General features: G+C 31.8%; 1 non-coding gene across 1 annotated transcript; it reads left to right on the top strand.

Annotated features, from left to right (window-relative positions):
* The first annotated feature begins 9970 nt into the window (after nt 1-9970).
* On the top strand, nt 9971-10043 carry TRNAK-CUU. Its single transcript has one exon. It is a non-coding gene; the product is annotated as a tRNA-Lys (tRNA).
* Nucleotides 10044-12844: the final 2801 nt, after the last annotated feature.

Raw genomic sequence — 12844 nt, 5'->3', positions numbered from 1 at the left:
CATCATCCCTTATCAGCCCAAAGACATTTCTAAATAAATAAATATATTTTTCTCTCTCAACTTTTCCTCTTCTCCCATTTCTTTTCTTTTTTTTCTTTTTTCTTTTTTTCTTTATCTTATTTTTTTTATTATTATCTTTTTTTTTCTTTCAATCCATTCCATGTCTATTTTACATTTAGTAAAATAATAATATTTTTTTTGATTGGGCAGTCTAATTCTACGGGCCGGCCATATAGAGAAGGTCGTACAGATCGTGGGTACACGAGGTTCGAAAGGTCTGGTAAAAGGTTTGAGACGCGGAGGAACTTCAGAGAATGTCCGGAGCAATGGCTTGGACCCAAGCCTAGGTCATCCGAGTTCAATGGTTCGATTCCTAGACACTCACTCCCCTTCCAGTTCTTTTCATTTTTTTTTGTAGACTTCCAAGCACGCGAAGATTAATATCTTGGTCAAATTTTGAGCAAAGCGTTTGATCCTCGGTCCGAATTCATGCTATGCTCAATCGGATTAATCAACAACATCAACCAAGAACAAAACATCCAGTATACCAATTAAGGTAAACCTAGAAAATGACAATTTCTTGATTTGTTCACCCATACTCGAAATCAAAGCTATATATAATATATCAATTCATTATCACATTTAGAACTCATTTGCACTAGCCTAAAGTAATCGTTCATTAAGAAGAACCATGACCCAAGTATGACTGAAAATCAAGCTTTTGACCAGAAAATTAAAATTATGCATTAGAGATAAGAATTGTATTCTAACATAACCAACTTCTTTCATTAGATTAATCAGAACTCGATCAAACAACTAAAACCTGTCATTTATCATTTTTACCCTTCTGTTTTTTAATTTTCCATTTTTACGAAGATTTTCCTATTTATTCAAATTACATCAAGAAGGGATTAAAGAAGTAATTACAGTAAATTTAAATTGATGTCATTCAACACTAATCCATTATTAATTAAAGAAGTCTTGGATCATTGCCCGATGATGATTATTATTAAAGAAGTCATTTGTGCCGAAGAGTATATATGGGTTCTAATTTGAAGCGGCATTTTATGGGAAGATGTATTCTTCCAAAAAAATTCTCAATTAATTGAATATAAAAGATGAAAAAAAAAAAGAAATTGAAACGACAAATCAAGACAAGTTTTTATTACAGATGACAATGGGCCATATACCCGATATCCGTGGCTACTCGATGATCGGGTTACCCGGTCAGGTTTAGGGTTGGGGATAGGGAGTGTGCAAAACCCTAAACCGATACTCGATATCCGTCTATATTAATAATAAAAATAAAATATTTTTTATTAAGAATTAATGTAACATTTCAAAAACATTATTTTAAATACATCATTTATTTTGTTATTATCCAGAATCTACTTTAACTTTATATTTTAATATTCCCAAAAAAAAGTTATTACTCTCTTCATTACTCTTTAATTCTTTATTTTTAACTTTTCTTTAAATAACAAAATGATTATTTATTTAAATTTCTCTCCATCTTCTTCCTCTTCATTTTTTAACGTTTTTTTTAGAATAATGTTAGAATAATGTTACTTTATTCTAACATTATTATTCAAATTTACAATAAAATTGTTATGTTCATCAATATCTACAACTTAAATATGTAGGCAAGGTAAGGTATGTAACGTTTTCATTTATTTTTTTAATTTCGATTTACTAATTTTAAAATTATTTATTATTTAATAAAGTTATGTTTCTTATTTTTCAACTTATATAATTCTACAAAAATTTAATTAGGTAATAGGTACCCGTTGAGTCGGGGATCTAGATATGAATAGATATACCTGTCGAGTTCGGGGTCGAATAGTAAAATAATAATCGGGCTCGAGGATAGATACTTCACGTACCCATTGCCATCCCTAAGTTTTAGCATGGAAAACCTCTTTTCAAATCGAGAGTAAAAAAACACGGGACCTAAACATCTCACTTAACAATCCACTATTATCAACATGGTTATAAATAAGGGTTCACTCTCTATATAATCAAAATAAAGTCTAATCAATTGCAACAAGATCACACAACAATCTTGAAAAATAACAACAAAGACAAGAAAGAACAAGATCAATAACCATACCCAGTTCTGCAATTCTAGTTTTTCATCGGACTGATTTAGAAGCCTTGGAAAACAGATCTTCACCGTTTAGAACGTAGTCCCATAAAAAATAGCATGTTGTCAATGTTTGAAGTCGATCAAATAGTGCAAACTCCGAAAAACAAAATTCTTCTCCAATTGTTACCTCAAACCCTTGAATTTGTTTTTGCTCTACTCTCTCTTGTTGTTCTATAAACCCATTGAAAATTTAAATGAAAAATAATGTCCCTACACATTATATACTCTTAGCATAAATAAAGTCCACACCAAAATCAGAAATTCAATCGCATCACCAGAAAAGTAAGAAACATCGTTCGTCGATTGAAACATGATCGACACGGTCGGCACAACACAATCGACATCATGAATGAAACGATTCATGAAGTAAGTGTTGCTAACCCTAAATCTCTCAGAATTGTGCCGGTAACTTTTTTGGACACTTATTTCTTGGTCACGAGCGTCAGTGTGTTCTCTAATATTGGGTGTTCTCGAAAGGTTGACTTTCGAAGCGATTTAATCGCTAAATCTTCAGAGTTTCTTAATTGCCATGTTTATGCATTTACTCTACTTTATTACTGTATTATACTATTCAACAATGGGGAAAAAGAAGAATAATAAAGCCAAGGAAGTCAAAGAGTTTGTTATGAAAAGTCTCAAGGAGATTGCTAAAGAAGTCATTCAAGAAAAATATGACAAAAGTAAAGGAAAATCAAATGATGTGGAAAATTCTGAAGAAAAAATCATGTATGAAAATAGGAAAAGAAGATTTCTGAAGAAAATAATACAGGAAAACAAGGAAAGAAAAAAAGAGTCTGGAAGGTTAATTATAATGAAAGAGCCAATATGTTTGGCCTTAAAGACCAAATCACCAAACTCCTGATGCATTCTAAAAAGGAGAGATTGTTATTAATAAAGAGAAAATCTAGCATATAACAGTTCAACTCAATATTCATTATCTTCAGTACTAGAATTTATTAAAGAAGTAAGAATATGAAGAGATAGTAAATTGGTCAGTGTCTATAATGAGAGAGATGATGAAGGCCCCTAAATCAAAGACCTATACTATATACTATCAAGAGTAACTCTACCTGGAATGTAAATGAGGTATGGAATAAAAATACAGGAAAGAAAGTTGAAGACCATGCCTACAAAAAGAAATATTCTTGGGGGATATTAAAACAAAAGTGGAGGTACTTAATTTTTCTTTTGAATTTAAACTGCCCAATGAAGTAGAAGAAAAGTGCATAAAGGAATGAGAAAATATGGTGGTAGGGAATTATATTGGGAAAATATAGTATCATTCTCAATCACTAAAGAAACTTTAATGAAATAGTGGAAGGAAAAGGGACTGGAAAAGATCTCTACAAATATCCATGATCTCTATTTTCTTCAATTTAAGAATGAGTCGAATTTGGATGAAATTATGGAAAATGGGCATACATATATTGGATCAAACTACATGAAGTTGAAAAGATAGTATGAGGATTGAACATGTTAAGTAAACATAAGGAGACATCACATATATGGTTCAAACTTTGGAATATACATATACACATTTATAAAGTAGAAGCCATTAGTCATTTTGAAGGGTTATTGAAAAAAACATTATACATGGACTTAATAATAGAAGGATGAGATCATATATCATTTGCTAGAATTAGCATAAAGGTGAATCCTCGTTGAACATTGTCAAATAATATGACAATGATCGACATGAAAGGAAAATCTAATGTCATGGGAATTACTTATGAGTGGAGACTAGACAGGTGTGCATTCTGCAATACTTTCAAACATGTCAGCACAAAAATGTGCTCAATCTATGGAAGAAGAGTAGAAGATACTTAAAGTTCAAGAAGCAAAAAATCAGGAAAAAAATAGAGGAATCTAAAAACAAAGAGAGAAATATGGAGGAAGAGCAAGAAGTAGAAACCAAGGAAGAATCTTAAAATGAAGAAAACAATGAAATTGAAGAAAAGATGTTAAGGGGGTTTCTGTTGAAAAATAGAATAAAGGTAGCGATGAAATAGGAATGAAGAAGATGAAGGAAGTTGATTCTCAAACAAGTCACGTTGCAATATAGGAAACCAGAGAGGAGGATACTCATAATAATCAAGCTGAATTATAGGTTAACAAGGTTGTTGCAGAAGATATCATAGATGAAGCTGAAGTAAGTAAAGTAATGAATCATAAAACTCAAGTTGAGAACAACAAAGATAAGAATCCTAAAATACTACAAAAAAATATTCCCTATCAGATTAACATGGGTTTGTTCAAAGAAAGATTACACAATGAGAATAAGAAAACTTTTCCATCTTCTTCAATTCAATATCTTTTCATCGTAAGATGAAGGGGCATGGGAAGTGGAAGAAGACCACATAACGCAATATGCTTATATTGAAATAAACACCCTAATTGGGACAATTAGGAGCTTCTATTAATTGTAATCTTTTAGTTTGTAACATTTGTTGTATGGTTGTGTGAGTGTTACTAATTAGATATTTTAGGGTTTGTTTATTGTTATCCTTTAATCATAACTAGGGTCTGTCAAGATATGATTCTTGACCCTCCCACTTTTGGGATTTTTAATGAAATGGTATTAACCGTTTCCTAAAAAAATCCACACCAAGTTGGGTCTCTCCAACTATGAAGACAAAACCCAACAAACTCTCCCGATCGACTAGTTGGAGGGCAATGTCAACCCGACAACCGAGCGACAAAACTCGAACTTATTTTTTGACAACACATTTATCATCATATTTGATTCATTATCATATTTTCTTTGCAAGAAGCCTTTTACAACCAACCAAGTCGTATATCTAGGTGTGAATTATTTCCATCTTGCTTCAACCGATAAAACCATCGTATTTTCAAAGCCTTATTACCCTTAGGCAATTTGTTAGCTCAAAAATGTTATTCACACGAAGAGATTACATCTCATCTTCCATTACATTCATTCATTCCTTTTTATTTTCAATTTCCAATGCTTCTTTAAAACTTCAGGCTTCTTCTCTCTTTTTCTCTCGATCGTCACTCACTCACCTCTCCTTCTAACACTTTCGCTTACTGATTTCACACTTCAATTATTTCCCTCAAATGAATTGTCTTTTTTTATCTTCCCGCGTAAGGTAAACATTCAATCTAATCAGTTATTTTGTTGATCACCATTATTGTGATTTTGATGCCTTGTTTATTTTCATATCTCTTCAAATTCTCAAAATATGATACTAGTGTTCCCTAAGAAAGGACAAAGCTTGCAGGAATTTGTGATGTGATAGATTCAGAATGTAGTAACTTGATCAAGTTTCAAAAATGAATCAAGCCTATTATTTGGTCCGAGTTTCATGTCATCAATGAACATGTTTGATTTGAAGGAATGAGTATAAACAACAACCATCTACTAATAGAATGCCTATTTGACAATATAACAACTTTAATTCACTTCTATATCAACATCATCATTGACATAGTTAACATAAAACAAACAAGCTATAAAATCACTAAGAACAGTCGACAAGGAATTTGCTTTGAAAGATCATCTATACATTTAAAAGCAAAAAGAATGGATGGATGGATTATCAAACACATAATAAAACTCAAGAGTTGAATGAAATCAATTGGTTAGAATTTGCAATGGTTAAGTCAAAGAAGAAGGAATATGATTGACCCCATTCATCGTCATCTTCGATTGGAGGAGGAGTTACGTGAACATGAGACGGATCCATCAGTTGCAGATGATCATGAATTTTGAGTTAGTAAGCAGGTCTTGCACAAGTCTCGTAATCCCCCAGAAGCTTGGCTTCGCCTGCTGAAATCAATGAAATGGTGGAACTTATCAAGGACAAATTGCATGATTAATAGAAAGAAGTGCAAGATCGAAGCTATGAGAGTTGGTAAGCTCTTTTAGCTATCAGGACACGCTAGGACTTTCTTAATATTGAAGAATATTATGTATTTTTGGAGTCAGAAGAAGAGAGGACGGTTTTTACAGATGGATGAGTTCAGAATATGTTAGTTATTCATAACTGGTTGGCTTTGATCTTATTATTATACTCTCATTGTTTGATTATATTTTAGAGTAGAGTGAGTAGTGACAACAGTGAAGTAATGAGAGAAAGAGAGAGGATCAAAAATAGAAAAATTTAGGTGGTGGTGTTGATTAGTTATAATATATATATTAAATAAATTAAAAATAATATGGTAAATCATTTTAAAAAATTCTACATAAATGAACATAGTTGATAGAAAATCTTAAATATAACAAAATATTGTAACTATAGTTCTTAAAACGACAAAAATTTAGGAGAGTTTTAAATTTGACAAAAATTTCTAACAAGAATCCTAAATTTGTCATTTATCCCGTGAAAGAACAAGTCTCACTCTTTCTATTAGTTTCATATTCATTCTTTCAGCCAAACCATTTAAGTGCAGTGTTTTTTGAGGGGATTTTTTACAAATATTTTATTGTCGACAATACTCATTAAAAGGCTCAATGACTCTCACCTATTATCCGTTCGAATGCACTTCACCTTTTTTCCAGTTTCCCTCTAAACTATGTTTGAAACACTTTAATTGTGTCTAGCACTTAATCTTTTGTCTTCAATGTATAGTCCCAAATCTTTTAGAAATATTCATCAATGAAGGCTACAAAGTAGTACCGATCATACTTTTGAGAGTGAATGTCCCACATAAGTGGAAGTGCACCACCAAGTGATCTTGACTTTATTGTCGCACATAAATCAGAATGTACCAAGTCTAGTAAGTCTAACTTTCTCTTCAATTCAAGTGATCTAAATGACACTCGTTTTTTTCCAGCCAAACAATCTCGACATCTCTTCAAGTGCACATTTGAAACCCCACATATCACATTTTTCTTAGCTAGCATATCTAAGTCTTTCTCTCTAATATGAGCTAAACGTTTGTGCCACAACTCAAAAGAAAAATTCATTTCACAAGTGTTGATGTAACATTTTGATATTCTAGAACGAACAATATATAAATTCGAAAACATTTTTATTTTATCAACAATCATCAATCCCTTTTTAAGTTTTCATTCACCACTAGAAAAAGAATTACAAAAGTCTTCATAATCCAATCTTCCAACCGATAATAGATTGAAGTGAATATCAAGAATATGCTTAACTCCTTTTAGAACAAGCGTAGTGTCATTGTTCATCTCAACTCAAATATTACCAATTCCAACCACTTTATCTTGACCAGTATTACCCATATGAACAATACCAAAATCACAAGCCTCATATATTGAGGAAAAATCTCGTCGCGATGTAGAATGAGTAGAAGCATCACTATCTACAATTCAGTCAATCTCATCACAATACACATTAATATTGTCAACATCATTATAACAAATAGTAAGAAAATCATCAATAATAACAACTTTATCATAATTTTTACCTTCTTTGTGGTTGGAAGTAGTGATTGTGTTCTGATTTTTCTTCTTGTTCTCCTTCTTCAATTTAGAACAAATTTTCTTAATATGGTCATTCAGGCCACAATGATGATACTCAACATTTACCTATTTATTAGAAATCCCACGAGATTTTCTATGATTACTTACATCTCACCATTTACTTTTTTCTCTGGATTCTGTAACCAAGACCTACAATCTTGTGTCTTTCATCTCATCTCTTCATTCAACACACTACTTTTACTAAATCCATTGAGAGAACACTATATGGAGCAGAATTGAAAAAATTGTTCTAAAAGTCTCTCATGAATTAGGTAGAGTACCAAGTAAACAAAAGCAATGTATCTCGTCTTTAAAGTTGAGTTTCATCGCCTCCAATTAATTAATAATTCCCACAAAAGTTTCAAGTGGTCAGTCATCGGAGAACCAACTTAATACATTAAAGACATCAATTGTTTTATCAAAAATAACTTGTTATTACTTGTTTCTCTCATACAATTCTTCAAATTTAGTCTAAAGAGTACGTGTATCCGTAATAGTTATTGAATTCATTGGAAGTGAATTTCCCCCTTTATTTGCTCTTAAACATGTTAGAGGTTGTACACACTCTTTCTTCACCATGAGTTTAAAGTTATTAAACAAATCAAATACCTTTATTTAAAAAAAAAATAAACCCATAGTTTTTTTTGTTAAAATCATTTATAAATATAAGAATGTATCTTCTTCTACTGCTCGAAACTGGTGTTATGGGACCGTATATGACTGAGTGTATGAGTGATAGTTTTCTAGTTTCTCTCCACTTGTTTCTAAGAATGTACCTTTTTTACTGCTTGAAATTGGTGTTATGGGACCACATATGTCTGAGTGTATGAGTGGTAGCTTTCTAGTTGCTCTCCACTTGTTTCTCTTTGAAATAATGTCTTTGTTGCTTTTTAGAGAGACAAATAGTTTTTAGTAATCCTTCCATCATTCTCTTGAATTTCATAGTTTCTAAAATTTTATAATATAGATGATCCATCCTGCAATTTCAAAGACATGACTCACTTTCTGTAGTATATTTAAAATAGTTTTCGAGCTCTTAATTTGTTTCTTTTTTTAGGAAGATACTTAATAGTGCGAGCAATCTGTTTGCGCTCATCTGCACAGTAATGAACAATCCTTTTGTGAGGGTGATACAATTTACATTCTCTCTATTCTATAACAATCTTGATTCTCACTAAGTTGATCCATACTTAGAAGATTGTTCTTTAGCTCTATAACATAATAGACTTCTAAAATCATTTGTCTTATATATTATATCTTTAATTTCACATTATATTTTCTTGTAACAACCAATTCCACAATTTTTTCTAAAGAAATCGCCATGATATCATAATATCATGAAAAATGGATACAAATTTTTGACTGCTACTTAGTATCGGCAATAGGTCTGAAAAAGTATCGAAAAATATCAAATTTAGATATTTGTACCCTGTCGAAGTAAGGAACCCTGGCATATATGTTTGGAATAGATTCCATTTTGAGAGAGTTGAAAAAGCATTATCTCGTTGAAAGGTTCTATACATCTGCCCTTTCTCAACGCATTTCTTTAGACAAAGACTCCGTTTTTTTCTCTTTTCAGATGGTAAATAGTTCCTTATGAAATTGCGCAAAGGGTTAAGCAAACTTTACAACGTTACAATGAACCTATGGTACTTAAGGAATGATATAAAAAAACGGGGAAAATTTAAAAAAAAAAATGAAGTCGAAGAGCCCAAATTTCAAATGAACAAATTCAAACTGGAAAAGGATCTTTCTGATTCTCAAAGAATGAGGGGCAAGGGGATTAATCGAGAAAGATCTCTTGTTCTTATTAGAAAATCGTGATTACCTCGTGTTGTCCCCAAGATAAATAGAGTGTTTAAAGTCAGTATTCAACTAAGATAACAACTCTGAATTCTCACACATATGATGTGAGCACATAGAGTCTAAATACCACAACCCTTCATTCATTTTTTCAAGTGGTTCTATTGAAGCCATTAAGAGCATTTCTTCTTCCACGCCAGCTTCAATATATTACACATTATTTTCCCAGTTGGGATATTTTCTTTGATAATAAATATCTTGTGACATCCATAACACTTTATTGTAGATCTGTTAAAGTATATTCCTCTTCCTCTCTTTCCTTCACTTGTTACTCTAAAAATTGACCATCTTCTTTTGTAGAATATTTGAATTTCTGTTCATGTACAGCTAAAGAACTTTGAAGTTCATCAGCTAGTATTTGATAAGTGTCATTGGCTTATTCAATAGCCAACACTTGAAAAAATACATGGTTGTTGTTAGGGGCGTAACTTCACCAAAGGTTATGGTGGGCTATAGCCCTGGCTGGCCCGGATTTATTTTGTTATAATAAAATAAAATTAAAAAAACATCAAGCCCGTCTAGCTCAGTTGGTAGAGCGCAAGGCTCTTAACCTTGTGGTCGAGGGTTCGAGCCCCTCGGTGGGCGTATGTTTTTGGTTTTCATTCATTTTTTTTTAATTTAAAATCCAAGCAACTATATGGGTTGGGAAAATCAAACAAGACTGACCACACACACGAACAATTACAAACCCTATCTATCTAGGCATTTTCATAAATCATATACTCATGTTTGTCTACACCTTGTCTTGCCTTGATTTTCAACAATCCATTACATGATTCCAACCAAAACTGAATTTAGTTCAAATGAAGCTCTACCCATAAGAGGAGGATTGGAAATGAATGATTCAAAATACATATTACCATAACTTAATTACCAATGGACATCCATCACCTTTAAAATTGATCATTTCTAGTTTAGACTTCTTCTAAACCATTCATTTCTAGACAATTACAAGACGATAATCATTTATACTTTGAGAACAGAAGTTTATGATAATTATCTAATGATTGTGCAATCAGTTTGTGAAAATAATGGTATTGAGATACCTAATATGAATGCTTGTTATAGATCAACTACAAGACGTTCATGTCAACAAAGAGATTTTATTACAGTTGAGCTTGAGCATCATTACTGTTTTGACATATTTCATGCTGGAATAGATTATCAAATTGAGAAGTTCAATAGTAGATTTGATGATGAGGTTGTAGAACTTCTTAAACTTAGCTCTGCTTTGGAACTTCGAGACAACTTTAAGTTGTTTAATGCTAATGATATTCACAATATTGTAAAAAAATTCTATCTCATTGATTTTAGTGGTAAAGAACTACATTATTTGAGAAATCAGTTGGAGCATTATAAGCTTGATATAGTTAATCATGAAAGGTTTCAAAATATTTCTACCATTTTGTAATTATGTCGACAATTTGTAGAGACTGAAAAAACACATCATTATCACTTAATTGAGAGATTGATTCATCTTGTTTTAACGCTCCATATTTCTACTACAACAACGGAACGATCATTCTCAGTTATGAGACTTCTTAAAACATCTATTCGGAATAAGATGGAAGAAATTTTTTTGGCAGATTCTATGATTATCTACATTGAAAGAGAGTTTACTACTATCAGAGTCGACCCCGAGTTTTGAGCTGCCCCAGCCCCGTTAAAAAAAAGTCTATATATTTTTGTTGATCTAGGTCTAGTTTAAAAAATTGATAAAAAAAAATTGTTTATAGTGAGATTTGAACTCATAATCATTAAAATATTTCAAGTTTTTATCCTTAACCACTAAGCTACACCATTCTATTTAAACAATTACAATAAACTTAACTAAATACCTTAATAATTTTAATAACAACTTCAATACTTTCATTCGAATCTACAATTTCCTTTTCTAGGTGATTTTATAATTTTTCATAGTAAATATATATTATAGCTACATATATTATTTCTTTTATACCTTTTCTTTACAGGTCAGCCCGATATGATTTTTATTTTTGGCTACGCTTCTGGTTGTTGTAACTAGGGGTATAAACGAGTCAAGCTACTCGTGAGTAGCTCGATCAAAATTCAGTTCGAACTCGGTTTGATCAAGCTCGAGTTTGAGCTTTTATATTTAATGTTCGAGTAGCTCGCGAGTAGCTCGTTATTTATATTTATATATTTATTTATTTATTTACATAATATAATATAGAATATATATACATAAACTAAAAAAACCCTAATAGCGCAGCCGCCCCACTTACATTCACAATCTCTTTCTCTCATCCCCAATTGTTCACCCGATTCTTCCTCCATCATCCATACATTCTTTCATCAAATGAACAGCTAAAAACCCGATTCTTCCTCCATCAAAGATACTTCAGTGTTCAGTTTTGAGTTCAATGCAAATTTTGTTCTTCAAAATCATTCAGGTATATTTTAGTTTACATTTTTTTAAATCATTATAAACAAACTATTTAAATATATTATAATCTAGCTAGTAAGTAGTAACTATAAAGGAAATATATCCAGTTTTGGGGAATTCAACTTACTGCACAAAGATTAATTGTTAACTGCAACTTACTTTTGTGCTTAACCAAGACTTGTATCTGTCTTCAAGTTCTTGTGGAACATCGAAATGAGTTAGAGTCACAAATGGAATGATTCATATCAAAATAAAACAAAATGAAAATGATTCATCAATTCCAATTGCTTTTGTTTCCTTTTTATTTGATCATTGACATACTAGTAACCTTTGTTTAAAAGGGCATCAATGAAGTTGTTGTAGTGTTGAATACCAGCCATATTTGGTTCCCCGAATCTTCCCTCATTATAGTTGTTGATAACAAGATGCCAAAATATATATTTCTTATTATCTCAAATAGATTTTTACAACTCTTTATAGGAAAGTATAGACTCTTCATATGCTTGACTCTTCAAATGACAAAACAAAATTATTCTGCATATTAAATAGCTCCCACCCAAATCTCTTGGTTATTCCACTCACCCCTAGTTATTACTCTTGGATTATTAAACATCAAAAAACTAAATACCTTATTAATTAAAGTTTATTCAACAAATTTCCCCCTTAAACTTAAATATTCTTCCCATCTCTCATTCCAATCAGCCTTTTACAACTCTCCAGCAGTGTGGTCGGTAATGGCTTGGTGAATATGTCAGCGGCTTGAGCTCGACTTTCAACATGCTCCAACTCAACCTTTCCTTCTTTGACTTGTTCTCGAATGAAATAAATCGTACATCAATGTGCTTGCTCCTTCCGTGATTAACTGGATTCTTTGCCAATTCGATCGCCGACTTGTTATCAACTCGAATCACAGTCCCTTCATCCCGGATCACTCCCAAATGCCTTGGTAAATTTGAAAGCCATACTGCATGACACACAC

The sequence above is a fragment of the Impatiens glandulifera genome, chromosome 4, assembly GCF_907164915.1.
Source record: "Impatiens glandulifera chromosome 4, dImpGla2.1, whole genome shotgun sequence".
Lineage (NCBI taxonomy): Eukaryota > Viridiplantae > Streptophyta > Magnoliopsida > Ericales > Balsaminaceae > Impatiens > Impatiens glandulifera.
Note: the sequence above shows the minus strand (reverse complement) of the source record. Positions and strands in the feature narration are given on the sequence as shown.